This window comes from Oryctolagus cuniculus, chromosome 12 (assembly GCF_051225735.1).
Source record: "Oryctolagus cuniculus isolate XC-2025 breed Fujian yellow rabbit chromosome 12, ASM5122573v1, whole genome shotgun sequence".
Taxonomy (NCBI): Eukaryota; Metazoa; Chordata; class Mammalia; order Lagomorpha; family Leporidae; genus Oryctolagus; species Oryctolagus cuniculus.
This window is the reverse complement of record NC_142878.1, coordinates 98,617,496-98,643,512: the sequence shown is the minus strand read 5'-3', so window position 1 is coordinate 98,643,512 and position 26,017 is coordinate 98,617,496. Positions and strand designations below refer to the sequence as shown.

General features: G+C 41.0%; 1 long non-coding RNA gene across 4 annotated transcripts in view; it reads right to left on the bottom strand.

Annotated features, from left to right (window-relative positions):
• Positions 1–1,951: 1,951 nt before the first annotated feature.
• Positions 1,952–26,017, bottom strand: part of LOC103346136 (uncharacterized) — a 114,139-nt gene continuing 90,073 nt past the window's right edge. For 2 of the 4 annotated variants that reach the window (XR_016218336.1, XR_016218333.1), the window contains exon 9: positions 19,630–25,997. This is a non-coding gene — a long non-coding RNA (uncharacterized LOC103346136). Of the gene's footprint in view, positions 16,107–19,629; positions 25,998–26,017 lie in introns of those variants that run through there. The other 2 variants (XR_016218335.1, XR_016218334.1) reach the window with 2 other exon arrangements.

The window sequence follows — 26,017 nt, the reverse complement described above, 5'->3', positions numbered from 1 at the left end:
CCAATGTGGGGTGTATTTTTGTGTCTTTAGGTTTTGCATGTCAAATACGTTCTTTTTGATGACAGAATAAATAATTTAAAAACAGGAACACTTGAGTGGAAAAGCATATTTCCAAATTATAAGAGAGCCACTATGAAGCCAAAACAATAAAAAAGACCATATATCTAATTATATGAATATCCCCATCCATCTCCTAGCCAAAATATTAACAGACTAAAGTGTAAAATATCCAAAATTAAATGTACCACAAGAAATTAATAAAAAAAACACACACAAAGAAACTGTGGCTTTATCTATCATTGTGGATAATAGCAACAGAACTGGATTTTCCTGGTTTGTACCACCTAGGTATTCCCTGTTTTTTCTAAGCATAAAATATCAGAAGTAGGGTATTACTTTGTATCTAAGGTATATAATGTCACATGTGGCATTGTTGATGACGGGATTAATTAATTAATTAATTAATTTAAAAAACCAGTAAACCAATAGGATAACAACCCATAGCCAAAGGATAAGAGCTTTATTTAAAATATTCATGTGGTACATTTTATCTTGAATTTTTTATTTTTTCAGTCATTTTTTATTGTGGAATTCATGTAATTTGATATACAGACTTTTTTTTATCATGGTTCAGGCATTTCATATGTTGGATTCCATTATTGTTGTTGTTGTTGTTGTTGTTTTGGCTTCCTAGTGACTCCCATATCCTTTGGCTATGGGCTGTTCCCCTCATGTGTTCTTGTTTCTGAATTCATTTATTTACTTATTCTGTCATCATGTTATATGTATTTGGAAAACTTTAAATTTAAATCTTTTGCAAAACAGAATGATCTTATAGTTATGGAAAATAAGTTAGCCTCCATTTGACATTTTAGTGTAATAAAAATACAGAGAACACCTATACTTCTTTTTTTAAGATTTATTTATTTGAAACTTAGAGTTACACACAGCGAGAAGGAGAGGCAGAAAGAGAGGGAGGTCTTCCATTCGGTGGGTCATTCTTTTAAAAGAGTTAGCTCTTTTAAAAGCATCAGGAATGCTAGAGCAACTTTTCATTGATGAGTTCTAGGTGGTACAAGCTGGAAAAATCATGGGAAAATCATGAGCTCCTGTTTTATAAATTTATTTAGTTATTTATTCTGTCATCAATAAAACATATATGACATACTATCCATTATGATACAAAAACTCCACACAGTTTAGATTTTATGCTTAGAAAAATGCAGATAACATCTACACTTCTGATACGTGTATCTGGGACAATTAAATTTAAGCCTTTTGCAGAACAGAAGGATCTTATGGTTATACAAAATGAATTTGCCACTGGTTTTCCTTTTTACAAAATTAGGAATGCTAGAGCAAGTTTTCATTGGCTGGTTTTGGGTGGTACAATCCAAAAACTCCAGTTTTGTTGCTACTAACCATGATTACAGATCAGCTGACAGTTATTTTGCTAGTAATCTAGATTACATATCAGGCCATAGTTTGTCTGCTTGCTTGCTTGCTTGCTTTTTTTCTTCTTTCTTCTTTCTTCTTTCTTTCTTCTTTTCACGTGGTATATTTTATTCTAGGTTTTTAAAAATTCACTCTAATTATTTTGACTACTTCTCAAGTGGTGGAATTTGTTTAATTTGATATACTATTTTTTTTAAATCATTGCTCAGGCAGTTCAACTTTTGGACTCCTCGTTTTTTATTGTATTGTCTTCCTAGTGACAGCTTTATCATTTGCCTATGGATTGTTCCCCTCATGGTTTTCTGTATAATAAATTTATTTATTTATTTATTTATTTATTTATTTATTTATTTATTATGTCACAAACAGCAACACCTTTGACAGAGTAAGCCTTTAGACACCAAAAAAACTCTCACATTGGAGATTTTATGCTTGCAGAAATACAGGGAATACCTACACTTCTGATGTATGTATTTGGGAAAAGTTAAATTTAAGCCCTGTGAAGAACAAAAGGATCTTATTGAAAATGAGTTTGCCTCCAGTTTTTATTTTAAAAAACTGAGGAATGCTAGAGCAACTTTTCATTGGCTGGTTTTGGGTGGTACAAACCAGAAAAATTCAGTTCTGTTGCTACTCACCAGGATTACAGATCAGGCCATAGTTGTTTTTTTTTTTTTTTTTAACTTTCTGTGGCACATTATATTTTGGCTTTTTTACAATTTTAATTTGTTATTTTTTGGCAATGAACCAGATGGTGAAATACATGTAACTAGATATATGGTCTTTTATTTTTTTACCATGTCTCATGCATTTTACCATTTGGAGTCCTAGTTTTGTTGTATTGTTTTGGCTTCTTAGCAGCTCCCTTATGCTTTGCCTATGGGCTGTTTTCTCATGGATTTCTATTTTTTTTTTAACTTAATTCTTTATTTATTCTGTCATCAACAACAATATATTTGACATAGTATAAATTAAGATTCAAAAATTCATCCCATATCTGAGATTTCATTTTTGTAAAAATACAGAGTACACCTACACTTCTGATATATGTATTTGGGAAAAGTTAAACTAAAGGCATTTGCAGAACAAATGATTTTATGTTTATTAAATATTAGTTTGGCTCCAGTTTTCATTTAAAAAAATAAAGAATGCTAGAGTAACTTTCGATGGCTGGTTTTGGATGGTACCAACTGGATAATGCAAGTTCTGTTGCAACTGACAATGGTTAACAGAGCAAACCCCAGTTTCTTACATTCTTTTCTGTTTTTAACAAATCTGTGTAGTATAATTCTTGTTTTTGATTTTTTAAAATTTTATTGTTATTTTTTGGCTTTGCACTGGATGGTGGAATTCATGTAATTGGATATATGGTCCATTTTTAATCATGGCTGAGGAATTTCACCTTTTGGATTCTTCCATTTTTTATTGTTTTTGTTTCTTAGTGGCTCCTTTATCCTTGGCTATTGGCTGTTTGCCTCATGGATTCCTGTTTTTTAAATTTATTTATTTGTTCTCTCATAAAAAACAACACTGTGGGGAGCAACTCGGACTAGACTGTTACTCGAATTAAGACTTATTTTATGCATCTGCTCTCCCACAATATGGCGCTGGGAGAGGAGGAAACAGCTTCTACACTGCTGCCTCCAGTTCAACCAATAAACAGCAGGACCTGCTCCTGATTGGAGGAGAGCAGCGTACTCGGCGTGTGGGTAGCAGAGTTGGGCTTGGTGGAAGAGGACTATAAAGGAGGAGAGAGACAACATGCACCAGGAACATCTATCTGAAGGAACACCTGTGCAGCCCCCGAGAGAGCCGGCCGGCGGTGTGCCGCTCCCCCGCGGAAGTGGGGAAAGTGGCAGGGGGAACCGCCCTTCCACGGAGGTGGAAGGGATGGTAGCCAACCCGGGAAGAACCAGCAGCAAACCCGGGGAGGGCCGAGCAGACAAAAGAACAATGCAGGGTTTAGTGTCATTCCTCCGCGAAGAGGGGGAGCGACATAATGGTGCTGTGACTCGGATATGAAGCCTAGGCAGGGTTTAGTGTCGTTCCTCCATGAAGAGGGGGAGCGACAAACACATTTCATGTAGTATACCTTAAAATTCAAAAAACACTCCACATCTGATACTTTATTTTTAGAAACATACAGAGAACATCTATACTTCTGATATGTGCAAATGTTAAATTTAAGCCTTTCGCAGAACAGAGGATTTTATGGTTATTAAAATTATTTTGCCTCTGGTATTCCTTTTAAAAAGTTAGCAATGCTAGAGGAGCTTTCCATTGGCTGGTTTTGGGTGGTAGAAACTAGTTAAAACCAGTCATATCACCTTTTGGATATCTCAGGGTGTTTTTTTTTTATTATTTTGGTTTCCTAGTGGCTCCCTTATCCTTCTTCTATGTGCTGTTCATATGATGGATTTCTGTCTTTTAAATCTATATATTTATTTATTCTGTCACCACTAACAACATATTTAACATAGTGTACCTTGGATAGAATGTAGCTTTTATGCATAGAGAAGTACGGAGAAGACCTACAATTCTGATATATTGATTTGAGAAAACTTAAATTTAAGCCTTTTGCAGAATAGAAGGATTGGGGTTCGTGCTGTGGTTCCCATGGTTAATCTTCCACTTGCAGCACTGGCATCTCATATGAGCACCAGGTTCTAGTCCCGGTTGCCCCTCTTTCAGTCCAGCTCTCTACTGTGGTCCGGGAGGGCAGTGGAGGATGGCCCAAGTGCTTGGGCCCTGCACTCACATGGGAGACCAGGAGGAAGCACCTGGCTCCTGGCTTTGGACTGGCATAGCTATGGCCGTGGCGCCCATTGGGGAGTGAACCAACAGAAGGAAGACCTTTCTCTGTCTCTCTCTCTCACTGTCTATAACTCTACCTGTCTAATAAAAAAAAAGAATGGAGGCTTTTACAGATATTAAAAATGAGTTTGCCACCAGTTTCCTTTAAAAAAAAACAGAGGCTGGCTCTGTGGTGCTGTAGATTAATCCTCTGCCTGTGGCACCAGTATCCCATGAGGGCACTGGTTCTAGTGCTGGCTGCTCCACTTCTGATCCAGCTCTCTGTTGTGTCCCGGGAAAGCAGTAGAAGATGACCAAGTCCTTGGGAACCCACACCTGTGTGGGAGACCCAGAGGAAACTCCTGGCTCCTAGCTTCGGATCAGTTTAGCTCTGGCCATTGCAGCCATTTGGGGAATGAACCAGCAGATGGAAGACCTTTCTCTCTCTGTCTCTCCCTCTCATTGTCTGTAACCCTAACCTCTCAAATAAATAAATAAAATCTTAAAATAAATCAGGGGCCAGCGCCGTGGCTCACTAGGCTAATCCTCTGCCTTGCGGCGCTGGCACACTGGGTTCTAGTGCCGGTCGGGGCACCGGATTATGTCCCGGTTGCCCCTCTTCCAGGCCAGCTCTCTGCTGTGGCCCGGGAGTACAGTGGAGGATGGCCCAAGTGCTTGGGTCCTGCACCCCATGGGAGACCAGGAGAAACACCTGGCTCCTGCCATCAGATCAGCGCGGTGCGCCGGCCACAGCACGCCAGCCGTGGCGACCACTGGAGGGTGAACCAATGGCAAAAGGAAGACCTTTCTCTCTGTCTCTCTCACTGTCCACTCTGCATGTCAAATAATAATAATAATAATAAATCAGGAATGCTAGAGCAACTTTTCATTGGTTGGTTTTGGGTGGTACAAAATGGATAAAACAGCTTTTGTTGCTACTAACCACAGCTAATAGACCAGGCCAGTTTATTTGCTTCTTTATTTTTTTTTAAATTTTCATGTAGTACATTTTATTTTGGATTTTCAAAAATTTCAATCTGTTGACTTTTGTCTTCGCTCTGGATTTTGGAATGCATGTAATTGAATATACATATATTTTTAAGAATTATTTATTTGAAAGTCAGAGTTACACAGAGAAAAAAGGAGAGGCACAGAGAGAAAGAAAAAGAGGTCTTTCATCCGCTGGTTCACTGCCCAATTGGCTGCAATGGCTGGAGCTGTGCCAATCTGAAGCCAGGAGCCAGGTGTTTCTTCTGGGTCTCCTATGTGGGGGCAGTGGCCCAACGCCTTGAGCCATTATTCTACTGCTCTCCCAGGCCACAGCAGAGAGCTGGATCAGAAGTGGAGCCTGTGGACTTTAACTGGCACCCATATGGGATACTGGCACTGCAGATGGCAGCTTTACCAGCTATACCACAGCACTGACCCCTGGATATTTATTTTTTATCATGGCTTAAGCATTTCACCTGTTACATTCCTTGGCTTTTTTTTAATTGTTTTGTCTTCCTGGTGGGTCCCTTATCATTTGGTTTTTGGCTGTTCACCTCATGGGTTCCTGTTTCTAAATTTATTTATTTATTTATTAAATCTTTCACCACTAGCAAAATATGGGGCATATTATAACTTATATTAAAAAAAAGACCCTACAACTGAGTTTTTACTCTCAGAAAAGTACAGAGAACACCCACACTTCTGATATATGTATCTGGGTAAAGTCAAATATAAGCCTTTTGAAAAACAGAAGATCACTGAAAATGAGTTTGCTTCTTGTTTTCCTTTTAAAAAGTGAGAAATGGTAGAACAACCTTTCATTGGTCAGTTTTGGGTAGTACAAGCTGGAAAAATCCAGTTCTGTTGCTACTAACTTCAATTATATATCAGGCCACAGTTCTTTGTTTTTTTTTATTTTCACGTGGTATATTCTATTTTGGCTGCTTTTTAAATTTTGGTCTGTCATTTTTTTAGCTTCATGCCAGAAGGTGGAATCATGTAATTGGATATATGGTCTTATTTTCTTATCATGGCTCAAGCATTTAACCTTTTGTTTTCCTAGTTTTATTTTATTCTTTGACTTCCTAACAGCCCCCTTAGCCTATGGCTGTGGGGTGGTCCCCTTATGTGTTGCTGTCTTACAACTTATTAATTTATTTAATCTATCATCAACAACAACACATGTGACATAGCATACCTTAAATACAAAAGCCACCCTACATCTGAGATTTTTTCTTCAAATACACAGAGAACACCTACAATTCTGGTATATGTATTTGTGAAAGTTAAATTTAAGCCTTTTGCATAACAGAAGGATTTAACAGTTATTAAAAATGGGTTTCCCTCTCTTTTTGATTTTAAAAAATATCAGGAATGCTAGAGAAACTTTTCCTTGGCCAGTTTTGGGTGGTACAATCTGCATAAAATCAATTCTGTTTCTACTAACAATGACTGACAGCCCAGGCCAGAGTTTCTTTCATTTTTTTTTCCTATAGTACATTTTATTTGGATTTTTTAAAAAATTTCAGTCTGTTATTATCTGGCTTCCTGCCAGATGGTGTGATTCATGCAATTATATATATTTTTTATCATATCTCAAGCATTTCAGCGTTTAGATTCCTTGCTTTTTTTTTTTTTACTTATTTTGGTTTCCTAGTGTCTCTCTTATCATTTTTATGGGCTGTCTATTGTCCTCATGGCTTCCTGTTTTTTTAATAAATTTATTTATTTCATCATTATTAAAATTGCGAGGGGAGGAGGCAAGATGGCAGAATAGGAAGGGAGCACACTGATAGTCTGGGGAGAGACAGTTTAATAAAAGTGGAGATACTGCAGACTCAAGGAAGAGTAGGGGAGGAAACAGCAGAAGAAACTCTTCCGGGATGCGTGATTCACAGTGGACCTGCGTGGAGAGTGTGGGAGCCCACAGTTCGGGACACCAGTGGCAGACTCAACACACCAGCGCTGGAACGTGAGGTGAGCTGAACCTCAATAGCCCGAGACACCGGCAGGCAAGCGGAGAGAGGAGACTAGAGGGAACGACCCCCGGGGATGGGGGGGAAAGTTCTCCAGGCTAACTGGAAGAGACAGAGAAAGAGAAAAAAAAGGTGACTGGTACGGACACGGGTTTCTCTCTCTCCACTCACCTCTCAAGGGCGAGCAAGACAAAGAGCAGGCGCCATCTTGGACATACGTCATAAGCAGAGTGACCTCAGGTCTGCACCGGCCCTGAGCCTAGCAGAAAAACCTGACTCTGGGCGGGGCGAATGAACAGGAGATTAGGACCTAGTAAATTTGTGGTGCTACTGAACTGAGACTGTGAAAAAAGAGACAGTGGGGGAGAGAACTCACAGAATTCACGTGAGTACTCTCCAGAGATGCTACAATTCCATAACTTTGGCAACCCAGTGGGAGACTGAAGGAGAATTTGAGCCCACCCTGAGGGCAGAACAGATTCCCTGTGTGGTCCTTGGGAAAGAGCTGATCTCTGGCTCCTGTGGGTATATCATTTGCCTGCTAACTACCTCCAACTTCGTTCAGCTGTGCGGAATTACTTCCCTTTTGAATCAAAAAAAGAAAAGAGAGAGAGAGAGATCTACCATGCCTAACCTGGGAGTGTCACCTTTGGCACACCAAACAGAGCTCTCAGGCCACACCCATCTCAAGCCTCTAAGGCTCCATCAAAAACAGACAGTCCACTTAATCTAGAGTCATAGTATCACAAGAAAAAGCACCACAGTGAAGAAACCAAATATATCCAATATGCCAAATAACAAACGCAAAAACCGAGATAATAGAAACAAGGAAGTCACCATGACGCCCCCAAATGAAAAACACACCCCAATTCAAGATTATGAAGATGATGAGATAGAAGAAATGCAAGAAGCAGATCTCAAAAAAATTGATAAGAACATTAAGAAGTTCTCAAAAACAAATTCTTGAACTACAGAAATCCTTAATGGACAAGGTAGAAAATCTCTCTCATGAAAATGAAATATTAAGGAGGAATCAAAATGAAACAAAACAACTAGTACAACAGGAAACTGTGATAGTGACGAGAAATCATAATGAAGTGAAGAATTCAATAGATCAAATGAAAAACACAATAGAGAGCCTTACAAACAGAATGGGTGAAGCAGAAGAGAGAATATCGGACTTAGAAGACAGAGAACAGGAAAGGATACAGTCAGACCAAAGAAAAGAAGAGGAAATTAGAAATCTAAAACATATTGTCAGGAATCTTCAGGATACTATTAAAAAACCCAACATTCGGGTTCTAGGAGTTCCTGAAGGCATGGAGAGGGAGAAAGGATTAGAAGGCCTTTTTAGTGAGATATTAGCAGAAAATTTCCCAGGTTTGGAGAAGGACAGAGACATCCTAGTACAGGAAGCTCACAGAACCCCTAATAAACACGACCAAAAGAGATCCTCACCACGACACGCTATAATTAAACTCTCCACAGTGAAACATAAAGATCCTAAAATGTGCAAGAGAGAAACGTCAGATTACTCTCAGAGGATCTCCAATCAGACTCACAGCTGACTTCTCATCAGAAACCCTACAAGCTAGGAGGGAATGGCGAGATATAGCCCAGGTACTAAGAGAGAACAACTGCCAGCCCAGAATATTATATCCTGCAAAGCTATCATTTGTGAATGAAGGTGAAATAAGGACTTTTCATAGCAAACAGAAATTGAAAGTATTTGTTGCCACTCGTCCAGCCCTGCAAAAGATGCTTAGAGATGTGTTACACACAGAAAAACAGAAGCACGGTCATCAATATGAAAGAAGGTAAAGGAAGGAAACCTCACAGCAAAAGATCACAGGAAATTCAAAGCATATATTAGAACTTATCTTTGGCAAATGGCAGGGCAAAGTTACCACTTATCATTAGTCACATTGAACGTGAATGGCCTGAACTGTCCAGTTAAAAGACACTGATTGGCTGATTGGGTTAAGGAACAAAAGCCATCTATTTGCTGCTTACAAGAAATGCATCTTTCCAACAAAGATCCATACAGACTGAAAGTGAAAGGCTGGCAAAAGATATACCATGCCAACAGAAATGAAAAAAGAGCGGGCGTAGCCATCTTAATATCGGACAACATAAACTTTACCACAAAAACTGTTAAGAGTGACAAAGAGGGACACTATATAATGATTAAGGGATCAATACAACAAGAAGATATAACAATTGTCAATGTATATGCACCTAACTACAGGGCACCAGTTTATCTAAAAGATTTGTTAAGGGACTTAAAGGGAGACTTAGACCCCAATACAATAGTACTGGGGGACTTCAATACTCCACTCTCAGAAATAGACAGATCAACAGGACAGAAGATCAACAAGGATACAGTAGATTTAAACGACACTATAGCCCAAATGGATCTAACAGATATATACAGAACTTTCAGTCCTACAGCTAAAAGTTTACATTCTTCTCAGCAGTACATGGAACCTTCTCTAGGATTGACCACATACTAGGCCATAAAGCAAGTCTCAGCAAATTCAAAAGAATTAGAATCATACCATGCAGCTTCTCAGACCATAAAGGAATGAAGTTGGAAATTAGCAACTCAGGAATCCCTAGAGCATACGCAAACACATGGAGATTGAACAACATGCTCCTGAATGAACAATGGGTCATAGAAGAAATCAAAAGAGAAATCAACAATTTTCTGGAAGTAAATGAGGATAACAGCACAACATACCAAAACTTATGGGACGCAGCAAAAGCAGTGCTAAGAGGAAAGTTTATATCAATAGGTGCCTACATCAAGAAATTGGAAAGGCACCAAATAGATGAGCTTTCAATTCACCGCAAGGATCTAGAAAACCTACAGCAAACCAGACCCAAATCTAGTAGGAGAAGAGAAATAATTAAAATCAGAGAAGAAATCAACAGGATTGAATCCAAAAAACATTACAAAAAATCAGCCAAACGAGGAGCTGGTTTTTTGAAAAAATAAACAAAATTGACACCCCATTGGCCCAACTAACTAAAAAAAGAAGAGAAAAGACCCAAATCAATAAAGTCAGAGATGAAAAAGGAAATGTAACAACAGACACCACAGAAATAAAAAGAATCATCAGAAATTACTACAAGGACTTGTATGCCAGCAAACAGGGAAACCTATCAGAAATGGATAGATTCCTGGACACATGCAACTTACCTAAATTGAACCAGGAAGACATCGAAAACCTAAACAGACCCATAACTGAGACAGAAATTGAAACAGTAATAAAGGCCCTCCCAACAAAGAAAAGTCCAGGACCAGATGGATTCACTGCTGAATTCTACCAGACATTTAAAGAAGAACTGACTCCAATTCTTCTCAAACTATTCAGAACAATCGAAGAAGAGGGAGTCCTCCCAAATTCCTTCTATGAAGCCAGCATCACCTTAATTCCTAAGCCAGAAAAAGATGCAGCATTGAAAGAGAATTACAGACCAATATCCCTGATGAACATAGATGCAAAAGTCCTCAATAAAATTCTCGCCAATACAATGCAACAACACATCAGAAAGATCATCCACCCAGACCAAGTGGGATTTATCCCTGGTATGCAGGGATGGTTTAATGTGCGCAAGACAATCAATGTGATACACCACATTAACAGACTGCAGAAGAAAAACCATATGATTATCTCAATAGACGCCGAGAAAGCATTTATAAAATACAACACCATTTCATGATGAAAACTCTAAGCAAACTGGGTTTGGAAGGAACATTCCTCAATACAATCAAAGCAATCGATGAAAAACCCACAGCCAACATACTATTGAATGGGGAAAAGTTGGAAGCATTTCCACTGAGATCTGGTACCAGACAGGGATGTCCACTCTCACCACTGCTATTCAATATAGTTCTGGAAGTTCTAGCCAGAGCTATTAGGCAAGAAAAAGAAATTAAAGGGATACAAATTGGGAAGGAAGAACTCAAACTATCCCTCTTTGCAGTCAAGAGTTCTTATGTCACAGAGATGCAATCAAAGCATGGGCGGGGGGACTCTCTAATGCAAAACTGAGATAAAAGGAATGGAGATCCAAGTGAGGGGCCTCCCTGGACCTGGCCACAAGTTGTAAGACGTGGTGCCTTCCTCCTGGGCCTGCATCAACCCCATAGGCTTCGCAGTGTTGGAGGATGTTCCTCTAGCTAGGGATATATCAATCGACTTTGCCAGGATCATGAAACTTGAGTCTGGATCCTGCAGATCTCACCATATTTATCACCGCTCTAGTAGGGAGTCCATGAATCTGAATTTCACTCCTTAAGAAACCCAGTGCGCAGACCTTCCCTTTCAAACCCTTCCCTTGAGGGAAACAGCTGAGTGTATCTATAGTCAGTCCTGGGTCTTTGCAATCTCCTGACTCACAGTCAGCCAACCTCCCCAATGCACTGAATTTATGGCTGCAAGGGGCCCTGGGCTGCAATCAAGGCAGTTTCATAACTTGTTGGTCCTCATGGCTCTGGTTGGCCTTGCTAAGGTGCTTCTTCCTGGGGGGGTCATGTCTTCAGAGTGCAAGGCTCAAGGCCTGCCATAGGTGTAGTGCCTGGACTGGCACAGTGGCCTGCGAGGTCCTGACCTCTGGGCAGATCATGTTACCACCACTCCAAATGCAATCACGCGAGAAGCAGGAATGACAGTTTTGTCTGTACAGCAGGCATTCCTGGGGGACTTCCACAACTGACTTGGATACAATAGGAAAGCTACAAGCTGAAATCCAAGTTGATAGGCCTATTAAGTCCTAAATCATATATGCCTGGGAGGCTCCTCTATGAAAGCAAGGAGGTAGATAATATAAAATGCAGTTTTGCTACATTAAAAGGCAGTAGAATTTTGGCAATCAAAATAGCTGAGTTGCTCAGTGAGGTTAGGCCAGTAGCACAGATATCAACAGTGACCCACCAAAGGAGGAACTCCAAAGTAAGGGTAAGGACTGTCCAGTTTGAGGGCACACAAAGTCATTAGGAATTGGTGTTGTCCCAAGAATTGGTGGACATGTGAATTTCAAGATGGCCTTGAGTGAGAGTGGACTGCTCGACGACAAGTAGGATGATCACAAGTTCTGCCCCCTGAGACACATGACACTACCCCGGTATCTGGAAGGAGGTATCTGATGTGAGATGACTGATGGGGGCTCTGCAAATAGACGAAGTGTCAGAGGCTGACATCCTCGTAAGGACACAGACTCCTCAGGGTGTGGGTTTGTCTGGCCTCTGCAAATACCACTCCCATTTAACAAGAGATTCTCAGAGGCTGGAGGCCAGGGCCCAGCTCATGATGCTGAGGGAGGTAGTCCAAACTCTCTGAGTCAAACAGTAGTGTCACTACAAGCGCAAAGCTAACTTGAAATCCTTTACCCATGGGGCCCTCAGAACCAAAAACTAGCCATAGAGTAATCCTTAGCTTTTTCCTTGGAAGTATGCCTGACCAAGGTGCATCCTTGTGGGTGGCTGGTGAGACAGATGAATCTTAGGGTTCTTTAGAGGTGAGGAAGTTGGTGTTATCAGAAACTGAAAATGTGCTGGGCTTCCCTGGTTGAAACTGAATCAGTGAGGAAAAGCAGATATATGTGGATTTGTTGAGGAATTTGTCTGAAATCCTTGTTCAAAATATAGACCAAAAATTTGAGGTTGCAAGCTCTCATCTCATATGGAACTAAGGTCCATACCCACTTGGTCAAGAAGTCAGTTGCTGATGATTGAGGCCCATTTTTCCTCCTCCTCTTGATTATCAGTTGAAACGATGTCCTCAACATAGTGTCACAGGTGGATGCTAGGAGACAACTGAAGGCCAACAAGATCCTGTTAACACAGACCACGAGCCCTGGAGGACCACAGAGGCAGTCGACTGGAAGTCTCATAAAGGTGCATTGTTGGCCTTCAAATTAAAAGGAAATGGTGGGGCTGGTGCTATCGTATAGCGGATTAACGCCTTGGCCTACAGCATAAGCATCTCATATGGGCGTCAGTTTGAGATCCCCTGCTCCAATTCCCAACCAGCTCTCTGCTATGGCCTGGGAAAGCAGTAGAAGATGGCCCAAGTCCTTGGGCCCCTGCACCCAAGGGGGAGACCTAAGGAACCTCCTGATCCTGCCTTCGGATCGGTGCAGATCCGGCCATTCCAGTCAATTCTCTCTTTCTGCCCCTCCTCTCTCTCTATAACTCTGACTTTCATATAAATAAATAAAATCTTTACAAAATAAAGTAAATGGTGCCAAATCTCCACAAGACACATACAGTTCTTGCCACAGCAATAATGGCAAAATTATCAGGGGCAGTCTGATAATATCAAGTAAGGCAAATTCAAAGCGAAGCATGACCTTCTTGAGGTGGTGGTAACCTGCGGGATGCCTCCATTCCTATCCGCCAGCTTGGAGAAGGTGCTTGATGGGTGAGTTAATAGATGACTCAATGTATTTCAAAGAATACTTATACTCTATCATGGACAGCTATGTCGATTCCCCACTTGTCCTTCTTGAGTTATATTTTAGGGTGTTGACAATATAGGGATGTGTGTTAAGTGTCCATGCCGCATCAGTACAAAAGACTTGGGATTGATCTAGGTGAAGAACAGAAGTCTTAGGCTGTCCATGCCAAGGAACAGAAATGATAGCTGAGAGGTAGGCAGAAGCAACACAAGGACTCATAGGAAGAGGTTGGGTCCTGTCTTGATGCTGACCATGGCAGTCGACCCAAGGGCATGTCCTCTTCATAGTCTGTCAATGAATAATGACTGATGCACTTTACTGGGGAATGATCACAATGCCATAGGAGTTAGTGCCTGATGATCCATAAGGCTCTATAATGTGACCCTAATACATGGTGATTGTCATCCACAAAGATGCCTGGTGATGATTGCTTACCGCTAGTGTGCACAAGAATCCCACCATGGTTGAATGTCTGGTGGTCTTCTCTCTGTCTAGAAGGGCCTCAGTGGTGTCCAGAAACTCATGAGACTTGCCTGAAATGAGCCAGTAGGCAGCAGTGCAGCCTGCGAAGCCACTGACTTTGTTGACGATGTTCAGAATAGGTCACAACATGTATCACAGGAAGTCAGAGAGCGCACCACATCTGATTACACAGCACTGGACTGCAGGGAGATGCTGAAGCAAACTCTGGCTGTGAACACTCTACGTGTCTGCCTTCGTATTTCCCAGGGTGCTTAGGGTTTGCGTAGGTTGATAAACTTCTGAAGTTGCCGCCAACAGGGCCAGAAGTTTTGCTCGGTCCTGTGGTGGGACTGCTTTTACAAGTAACAATGGGAATGCTGATGTTGTGGCACAGCTAACAATGCTTCCGTTTTATATTGTAGTGCTGGGGCATGCCCCAGCTACTATGCTTCCACTCCAGCTTCCTCCTAAGGTGCATGGATAGACAGTAGGTGATGCCTGAAGATCTCAGGACTCTGCAACCCATGTTGGAAAAGAAGATGGAGTTCCTGCTCCTGGCTTCACCTTGGCTAATCTGTAGCTGTTGCAGCCATTTGGAGAGTGAGGTAGTGGTTGGGATGATATCTCTATGTCGTTCCCTCACTAATATTTTTTTTCCAAATAAAAAATCATTAAAATGTAACAATAGCCAAGGAACTGTGACAGAGTTGTTAAGATGTCATTTGGGTTACCCACGTCCCATATCAGAGCGCCTGGATTTCAGCATAATCTTCCTGCAGTCAGGTTTCCTGCTAATGTACACTCTGATGGATAGCAGGCATTGGGTCAGTCACTTAGGTCTCTTCCACCAATGTGAGAGAACTGGATGGAGTTCTTGGCTTCTGACTTTGGCCTAGCCCTTCCAATAATGTCTGCAGGCTTTGGGGGTGAGGCCAACAGATGGAAGCATCTCTATCTCACACTGCCATTCTAATAATTAGTATATAAAGGCATCAATACATTGTATTTGGCATGGCAATTAAAGACATCATTTTTGGTGCCAGCATCCCATCACAAAGTATCTAGGATCAATACCTGTCATGCATTCACATCCAGGTTCCTGCTTCTGCTTACCCTGGGAAACACAAGATGGCTCAGATATTTGGGCCCTTGCCACTCAAGTGGAGTGATCCAACCAGTGGGAAATCTGTTTTCTTGTCTTTCAATGAAACATAATGACTAACGCTTAAGTAAGTGAATAAATAATTCCACTGGGGCCAAGGTAGCTTGGTTGGGACTGTCCTAGGGGCAGCTTTGCCATTCAGGGGTGGTGGCTTGCACATGCTCACTGAAGAATGCCTAACAGCTCTCTTTTATTCTTAATTGTACACGTCCATTGAAATACAGAGGCTCCTGCTGTAGTGTGGTGTTTAACATGATCTGGACACCCACTGCAGTAGAAAACGTTTATGTTCACCCTCTGTGCAAACATGATGCCATCTGTTTGTGCTTTCCAGACAAGCTGGACAGGATCTTGATGTGGTTCAGTGACAGCTGCCAGCTGCCAAGTCTGTTGCCCCGTGATTTGTAGGCTACTTCCTGTCAGGAACACAGCAAGGTTGCCCTTCTCAATCTGTTCCTGTCCAGTCTTTGGGCAGGCTTTGTATCTCCATCCACAGCAAGGTGTATATACATCTGTGTGGACTTCCTTGGTGTCTGAGATACAGAACTTCACCACCTGAGACGGTTGCAGACAAGGCATCTACTTTCTTAACCATGTCCTGGGTGGTACTTGGCAGCATGTGAGGAGCAGCCAGCAGTCATCTGGTGCATCCAGACTCACCATCCCGCAGCATACAAGACTCTGCATTACCCAGGTGGAGGTACAAATGTCTGAAATGATCTCATGAGACCATGTTACTTATACGGGGCTGCCAGCAACACTCTGCACACAACCTCAAGAAGCCTCACTGTCTCACTGGGAGTCTGTGGGGGACACAGAAACCAGTGATAAACCAATGGGTGAACCCATGCACTCCATTAACAACGTCAGTCCACAAGTCTACCAGGTACTATTTCCCATACGGCAAATGACAGAGAAATTTTCCACCGATAAACTTTAAGCCTTTTTGACATGCTCTTATATTTATCACATTAAATATTCCTCAACACAACTGTTAACAATAACTGGATTCAACAACATTGTAGAATACATGATGTTGTGCATGGAAAAATCTAAACACTCCACCAAAAAATGGTTCAAGATGAAAAACCAATTCAGTAAAGTTACAGGTTACAAAATCAACATACAAAAGCAGTAGCTTTTTATATGCTAGCAACCAACTTGCCAAAAATGAAATCTAAAAAGTAATCCCATACACAATAGAGACAAAAATAAAACATTTAGGAATCAATGTAACCAAATAAGTGAAAGATATCTACAATGATAATTCTAAAATGTTGAAGAAATGAATCATCAAGGACTCCCAAAATGGAAAAATATAACTTGCTCATGGATTGGAAGAATTAGTATAATTAAAATACCTGTATTAATTAAAGCAACCTACAAAATAAATGAAATTCCTATCAGACACCAATGACATTTTTTACAGAATGAGAAAATAATCCTAAATTCCCTAAGAAATCACAAAATATCAAGAATAGCCAAAATTATCCTGAGCAAAATTTAAAAAACAATCAACTTGGAGGCATCAGAATGCCTGCCTTCAAAACTAACTACAAAGCTATAGCAATCAAGGCAGCATGATAGTGGAATTTAATTAATTAATTCATCAATCCAAACAGGTAGAGACAATTGATTTTTCATGGAAGTGCCCAGACTATACAATGGAAAAAAGTATCATCTATTCAGTAAGTGGTGCTGGCAAAACTGGATGCATCTATGTAGAACTGAATATTACAGTACTATAAAAACTGAAAGCCTGTTATTAGTATCAAAATCATTGCAACTGGAGGACTTCATGCTCAGTGAAATTATCCTGATACAGAAAGACAAATATTAGATGTTCTCCTTTATATAATGAGAGCTAAAATTTTCTTTTACGAAAAAAGAAATCAGGCAACAACAACAAAAGAAAAACAGAAAAAAAGTTAATGCCTGTGTATATCAGTATTGCTGCAAATATAGTTTTGTTCAACTTTCTTTTATATCTTTATCAAACAAATTCTTAAGGATGATATACTAGTATAATTTTAATAATTCATGATCATTTTAAAATTTACTGTGTATTAGTGTAGTAGTCATTTTTATAGAAACCTTTGATTTAATAAACATAAATCTCATAAGTACAACTTTTGGATTACAGCAGTTCTTCCCCCCATACCCACCCTCCAACCCGCAAACCATCCCAACTCCTACCCCCTCTTCCATCCCATTCTTCATTGAGATTCATTTTTAATGATCTTTATATACAGAAGATCAATTCTATACTAAGTAAAGATTTCAACAGACTGCACCCACACAGACACACAAACTTTAAAGTACTGATTGAAGACTAGTTTTACCATTAATTCTCCTAGTACAACACATTAAGGACAGAGGTCCTACATGGGGAGCAAGTGCACCGTGATACCTGTTGTTGATTTAACAATTGACACTCTTCTATTTGACATCAGTGATCACCCTAGGCTCCTGGTCATGAGCTGCCAAGGCTATGGAAGCCTCGAGTCCACAAATTCCAACATTATTTAGACAAGGCCATAATCAAAGTGGAAGTTCCCTCCTCCCTTCAGAGAAAGGTACTGACCTCTTTGGCGGCCCTTTCTTTCCCTGGGATCTCACTCTTAGAGACCTTTCATGTGGGTGATTTTTTGCCACAGTGTCTTTCTTGTCTTTCCATGCTTGAAATGCTCTCATGGGCTTTTTAGCCAGATTCGAATGCCTTAAGGGCTGATTCTGAGGCCAGAGCACTGTTTAGGGTAGTTGTCATTCTAGGAGTCTGCTGTGTGGCTTGGTTCCCATGTTGGATCATTGTCTCCTTTTTAATTCTATTACTTTTTTTTTTTGACAGGCAGAGTGGACAGTGAGAGAGAGAGAGAAAGACAGAGAGAAAGGTCTTCCTTTGCCATTGGTTCACCTTCCAATGGCCACCACGGCCGGTGCACTGTGGCCGGCGCACTGCGCTGATCTGAAGGCAGGAGCCAGGTGCTCCTGGTCTCCCATGGGGTGCAGGGCCCAAATACTTGGGCCATCCTCCACTGCACTCCCTGGCCACAGCAGAGAGCCGGCCTGGAAGAGGGGCACCCGGGACAGAATCCGGCGCCCCGACCGGGACTAGAACCCGGTGTGCCAGCGCCGCTAGGCGGAGGATTAGCCGGCTTTTTTTTTTTTTTTTTCCTATCTATTACTATCAGCAGACACTTCGTCTTATTTAGGTGATCCTTTTTTTGGTAACTTTTATTTAATAAATATAAATTTCCAAAGTACAGCTTTTGGATTACAGTGGCTTTTTCCTCCCATAACTTCCCTCCCACCCACAACCCTCCCATCTCCTGTTCCTTCTTCCATTCCATTCACATCAAGATTCATTTTCAATTGTCTTTATATACAGGAGATCGATTTAGTATATATTAAGTAAAGATTTCATCAGTTTGCACCCACACAGAAACACAAAGTGTGAAATACTGTTTGAGTACTAGTTATAGCATTAATTCACATTGGACAACACATTAAGGACACAGATCCTACGTGGGGAGTAAGTGCACAGTGAATCCTGTTGTTGACTTAACGATTCACACTCTTGTTTATGGTGTCAGTAATCACCCCAGGCTCTTCTCATGAGTTGCCAAGGCTATGGAAGCCTTTTGAGTTCGCCAACTCTGATCTTATTTAGACAAGGTCATAGTCAAAGTGGAAGTCCTCTCCTCACTTCAGAGAAAGGTACCTCCTTCTTTGATGGCCCATTCTTTCCACTGGGATCTCACTCCCAGAGATCTTTCGCTTAGGTTTTTTGTTTTTGGTTGTTTTTTCTTTGTTTATTTTGTTTGTTTGTTTTGTTTGTTTGTTTTTTGGCCAGGGTGTCTTGACTTTCCATGCCTAAAAACACTCTCATGGGCTCTTCAGCCTAATCCGAATGCCTTAAGGGCTGATTCTGAGGCCAGAGTGCTGTGATCTCTTTGACACTTAATGCCATCTTACTAGTTAAAGTGATCAGTTTAAGTTCATAACTGATCATAAAGATAGGACTTTTTTTGTTTGATTACTTTTATTGCCCTTGCCTATATTCTTCCTTAATAGATGAACTCTTTATTGAATGGAATATAAAGCTCTTATGAGGTAAATTTAAAAATACACTATTTCAAAAATAAAAGATTTAAAAAGAATGACAAGCCCTCACTTTTTTAATTTCTGGTTTGTTAAGAATAGTGTACAAATTAAAATGTCTCTGTAGTGATTCTCAAAAACCAATAAAATCCCAAATATGAAAAAGCTTATCTCATATTCATTGTATTGCTCTGATGCTGTTCAATTTCACATACACACATGAAAACATACTACCATTTTAGTTTATTAAAGGAAACAATCTAAAATAAATATCCATCACCAACTTAAACACAGCCAGGTAGCCCTTCGACTGAGCATGACAAGAAAAGAACAGTTCAGTTATTTACAGGTTATGTTTTTGCTTGTATTAATTAACCATTTTCAAATACCATAATATTAGTTGTGACATTAATCATTTAAAACCCCTTAACTTTATACACCAAGTAACATGTTGGTATTTTTCCTTAAATTTCATCCACAAGAGTTGTACAAATTTATGGGCTAGTGTGACATTTCAATACTCATATAAAATTTGTACTGATCAAATCTACATTAATCTTTGGCATTATTTTATGGACAGAGCCTTGGGCTCCTTTATTTCATTTTCTAATAAAAGATAACAGATTACTGTGAGCTACACACATCCCCCTGCATGATCCTAGGAAATGACTCAGTAATCTAAGGCTACTGGGATAATCATCCGTAAACCATTTTTTCCACCTAGTTTTAATATTGCAATTGGTTTCAAAAGCAAAACACGGAGAAACAATAAGGGGGAGGGGGGAGGAGAGAGAGAGAGAGAGAGAAAGAGAGAGAGAGAGAGAGAGAGAGAGAGAGAGAGAGAGAAGATACCACCCATCTAGTAGTTCATTACCCAAATGTCCAAAATACTCAGGGCTGATCTGACCCAGGCTGAAGCTGGAAGATGGTCTCCAATGTGGTAGCAAGAATCCAACTACTTAAGCCATCACTGGCTGCCACTGGTATCCTGAGCATTGTCTTTCCCACCATGCCAAATGTCTACCCTTCAAAAAACTGTCTGACACACCCTCATATAGCCCTGGCTTCCAGACGAGGAGGCCACAGTCCCCTATCTTGACCCCATCACTGCATGGTCTCCTACTCCCAAATCACTACACATGCCAAGCTCCTGCCCAACTCCAGCCACAGCATCTGGTTTAATGGATCCAACTGAAGACACTGGGGACCCTGGCCCACCAGGGTTACCAAACATGCAGTCACTGGACGTAAAGGCCCACATCTGAGGCAGAAGCAACCTGGATAACCACATGTCCAAAACTGAAACTGTATCACTGTTACACCACATATTAAAATCAGCTCAAAATGAACTGAAAGTCCATACAGAAGATCTGAACACTTACAACTTATAAAGTAGAAAAGTCCTTGACATCAGCCTCAAGAGTGGTTGCTTATGTGCTAACAACTAAAGCACAGAGAGCAAAAGCAAATGTAAGGAAATGAAACCCCAACAAACTAGTAAAGCAAAGATCAGTGAAATGAAAAGGCACACCAATGGATAGGAGGAAATATTAGCAAACTGGATGTGTGATCAAGGGAATAATACAAGGAAGGCATACCACTAAGCAGCAAAGAATACAATTTAAAAAGGACAAAGGACTGAATCAATGTTTTCCAACAAAGACATACAATGTACCCTGAGGGTATGTGAAAAAGTTCTGAACATTGCTATCATCAGCAAAATGCAAATCAAGATGACAATGGTTATTATATCTGTTAAATGGCTACTATTAAAAAGTTAAAAGATAACAAGTATTGGGCACAATGTAGAGAAAACAGAACACACACTAGTGGAGGGAATGTAAATTGTGCCAGCCATTATGAAAAGCAATATGGAAGTTCCTCAAATGAAATTAAAAAAGGAACAACCTTTATTAGCCATGAATCCAAAAGAAAACCACCATCTCAAAGAACTGTCTGCACCCCCACATTCACTTCAGCATCATTCACAATTCCACGATATGGAAATAACCCAAATCTTTGTTGATGGACCCATAAGGAAAACTGGGATACACACACAGTGGAATCCTCGCCAAACCTTAAAAACAAAGGAAATACTACTACTTGTCACAAGATGGATCCAAAAGTATGGAACTACAGGACATTACAATGAGTGAAACAAGACACAGAAATAAGAAATACTACATGATCACACTTACATGTGAAATATACAAAAGTCAAACTAACACAGAGAGCAGGAAAAATGAAGAGATGTTAGTCACAAGATACAAATATATGGTTATGGTGCTGGAGCTGGGGTGTAAAAGCTTAAGCCTCCACCTAGACGGCCAGCATCCCCTATGGGCACCAGACCGAGTCCCAGCTGCTCCACTTCCCATTCACCTCCCTGCTAATGTGCCTGGCAAAGCACTAGAAGATGTCCCAACGGCTTGGGCCACTGTGCCAAAGTGGGAGACCTGGGGTCCAGCCCTGCCACTGAGGACATTTGAGGAGTGAAATAATGCATGAGATGAGATATCCCTCATCCTCTCTCTCACTCTATCTTACTCTCTTTCCCTGCTGCCTGCCTTTCTTTTTTTTTTTTTTTTTTTTTTTTTTTTTTTGACAGGTAGTTATACAGTGAGAGAAAGACAGAGAGAAAGGTCTTTCTTCTGTTGGTTCACTCCCCAAATGGCCCCTAGAGCTGGCGCTGCACTGATCCAAAGCCAGGAGTCAGGTCCTTCCTCCTGGTCTCCCACGCGGGTTCAGGTGCCCAGGCACTTGGGCCATCCTCCACCATCCCGGGCCACAGCAGAGAGCTGGACTGGAAGAGGAGCAACCGGGACTCGAACCCGGCACCCATATGGGATGCCGGCACTGCAGGCAGAGGATTAACCAAGTGAGCCATGGCGCTGGACCCTGCCTTTCAAATAAATCTTCTGGGAAAATACATACATAAATAAAATTTAAAAATTTTAAAAACACTATAGGAGTGATAACTTTGTTAAGTAGCTTCATTGCACTACCCCTTTCATAGTGTATGGTAAGTACCAGGAGAGTCGAAAAGTTTGTGTGAAAATGCAATGTAAAGATCAGACTCATATCGAAACACACATTGCATGCCTTGAATATATACAATTTTTGTTTCTCGGTTGTATTGTAATAAGGCTGGAAAAATAAAACATGCAAAAATAGGTTCCTATACTTAAAATGCAAATAAAAATTAAGGAACTTAGGTTAATATTGTGGGGTTTTGGTAGGCTTCATGGGAAAGAAATGAGTTTTAAAACATTCATGATTGGGGCTGGCTGGCACTGTGGCGTAGTAGGTGAGGCCACCAAATGCAGTGCCGGTATCCCATATGGGCATCGGTTCAAGTCCCGGCTGCTCCACTTCCAATCCAGCTTTCTGCTATGGACTGGGAAAGCAGTAAAGGATGGCCCAAGTCCTTGGGCCCTCGCACCCACGTGGGAGACTTGGAAGAACCTCTTGGCTCCTGGCTGCGGATCAGCAGAGTTCTGGCCATTGCGGCCAACTGGGGAGTGATCCAGCAGATGAAAGACCTCTCTCTCTCCCTCCGCCTCTCCTTCTCTCTCTGTGTAACTCTGACTTTCAAATAAATAAATCTTAAGAAAAACATTCATGAACTTGACTAAACTAAATTTCAGGCGGTTTATATCTTGAAAATAAAGATTCAGGATTTCTATCAAGAGAATATTTAAGACAATATCCAAGTAACACATTACACTGTCACCTCACCTCCCTCAGACTGAAAACTCAGAAATAGAAAATAAAAGTTAGTATATCTGAAGGAAACCAGGAAAGTGAGAAGTGAAATTAGAATTATAAATTACCATATGGTATTCTCCCACCGATGGGTGTACATTCCTATATGCATGTAACACAGTTACATATTACAAGCAGGTTGAGAATTCGCCCAATTAAACCATGGAACTGAAAACGCAGGGCCTGCTTCATCAGCATGTCACCAGTGACACGGCAACTGGACCCAACGAAAAAGAGTACGCTCTCTGCTGTCCAAATTCTTGCTGGATTTCACTTGAATCTGTACTTTGTAAATGAAGGCTGATAGGAAGATGGGGCAAGTGCTGGGGCTTGGAGCCAGGGGGCTCATGCATAGTTTGATCTCTCACTGACTCACCGGGACAGGTCTTGGTCACAGTCCTCAGGCTCACTGCCCTAAAATGCCTTCCATTTCCCATCACTGGTGACCACAATGGCCCTTGGTTCAAAGCAATAGTTGGGTGTGGGCACATTATGTTTTGAGAACACACCTTTGGGGAGGCACCATGGTAGTTTCTCACCTAAACTCAATCTAAATTCCTAGGGTTTCCATATTGAAATGCATGACAATTTTTAAACAGCCCAATCTGCATTTTTCAGTTCCTACCAGGAGCTACACCTTATGGAGTTAGTTCTGTCAAGTTTTAGAATTTACACTTTCCTATAGTTTTCACAATGACATTCTTTCAGCTTATTTTGTAATCACAGGAAAGGAAGGAGGGAGGAGGGCAGCATGCTGGGGAGAGGAGGGAAAGGTGAAGTATCACTATACTCCTCAATCTGTGTCTATGAAATACATGATATCTGTTCACCTCTGTATAAATAAAAATTATTAAAAAAAGAAATTTAGCTGTGAAAACTGCAAGAGGACATAAACGAACCAAATGGAGATATCATGTATTTAAGTTGAAGAACAAAGCAAAACATGGCAATACCAAAATATTAAACCAGGATGCTCACAGCAGTATGGCAGGGCCTTCCCCGTGGAATGAGTAGCAGTACAGGCCTACGGCATCTTAGTCACCAGGGGCTGCAGCCTCTGCCAGGGTCAGAGGTGCTCACGCTGCACTTGCTTCACTGGATCAATAGGTGGCAACGTCTTCACTGATCAGGTTGCTTTAGAACCCATTTTCATAAATGGCAGGACCCCAGTAGATATCATGAAGTATTTTACCAGAAAACTGTGGGTCCCATTACATTTATCATATTATCTCTATGTACCTCAAAAATTTAGGGTCTGCCAAGAATTACTCAAATTCTACCTGCACAGAGCAGAGGGCTATACACCATGAACATTAGTCTACTACAAGAATATCTCTTGGGGACGGCACTGCGGCATAGCAGGAAAAGCTTCTGCCTGTAGTGCCGGCATCTCATAAGAGCACTGGTTTGAGTCCCCACTGCTCCACTTCTGATCCAGCTCTGTGATATAGCCTAGGAAAGTGGAAGATGGCCAAAGTGCTTGGGCTCCTGCACCCACAGAGAGACCCAGAAGCAGCTCCGGGCTCCTGGCTACATATCAGCTCAGCTCCAGCCATTGCGGCCTTATGGGGAGTGAACCAGCAGATCAAAGACCTCTCTCTTTTTCTCTCTCTGCCCCCTGCCTCTCTGTAGCTCTGCCTTTCAAATAAATAAATCTTTAAGAAAAACCTTTCTTTCCCCATTTGACACTCACATGTCATCTTCCATAGTAATCAGGTGGGGAAATCAAGCAAGGTGATCCATTAGTGTAGGAGGAGTTATCAATCACATAGAGCTCAGTGTTTGCTGAGGCAGCACTTTCAAATTTAACATCATATGTATGAAAATGTTTACAAGGTTTAAATGTCTTTGAAAGCAGCACTCTGAAAACTACACATATACCAATTCATTGAAGGATTTCCTGGACTCCATGCCTGTTCTCTCACTACAGCACTTCAGTAGAAAGCTTTATAATATTTGCAATACTGAACTGCAAGTCACAGTTTTAGTTTCCCCATACGTAATTATAGAGGCCTACATAACTCACAAACACAATTGTATAGAGGTAACAAAGGCATTGTTTGTAGAAAACTTTTCACCTAGTTTTTCCCCATAGATATGACTTTAGTTAAGCAGAGGAAAAGCATCTTAAGATGTTTGGCATAAACCACTCTAATTCTGGAATTTCCTCACAAAGTTTCTATATTTTAACTTCTTATTAGTAGTGCACTAGTAGTTGCTAGCCTAGGCTTTTTGTGGGAGATGCTAAAGTTTCATGGTAGTCACAGGAACAGAGGTTTGTAGAAAAGGTGACAGAACTGAGACGCAAAAGTGAAAAGCAAAAGAATCACATATTCATGTGGCTTTGAGAAGGGTGTAGGGACCAGACAGCCTTTGAGATGCCTGGTGATTGTTATCAGAGAACATCTGTGGACTGGGAGCATGAGAAAACAAAAGAACAGATTTTTCTTGGTTTGTTGTGTGTGAGGGCAAATTATGGAATCAAGGAATCAAGTTTGAAAATAACCAACACGAGAAAACCATGGGCAATATAAATAGGTCAAGCTAACGATGAGAGAAAGAGCCAAGACCTTCCTGAAACATGGTACAGAGATAAGGCTGCCTAGGATGAGAAGACCAGTGAGAACAAACACATAGACTGAACATGGGGTCATTTCAACTTCTGGATTTGAACAATCAGCACTAACAGGAACACCAAGAGTGGATACTGAGGAAACTGGAACATCCACGAGGACGTGCACCAAGGGGCTGTTTCGGAGTAGTCACTGGTCAGCATCTCATAAGATGAGGATCAAGGAATGATCCTGGGATGTCAACACGAGTAACTGCTAACCAGAAGGAAGGGAGA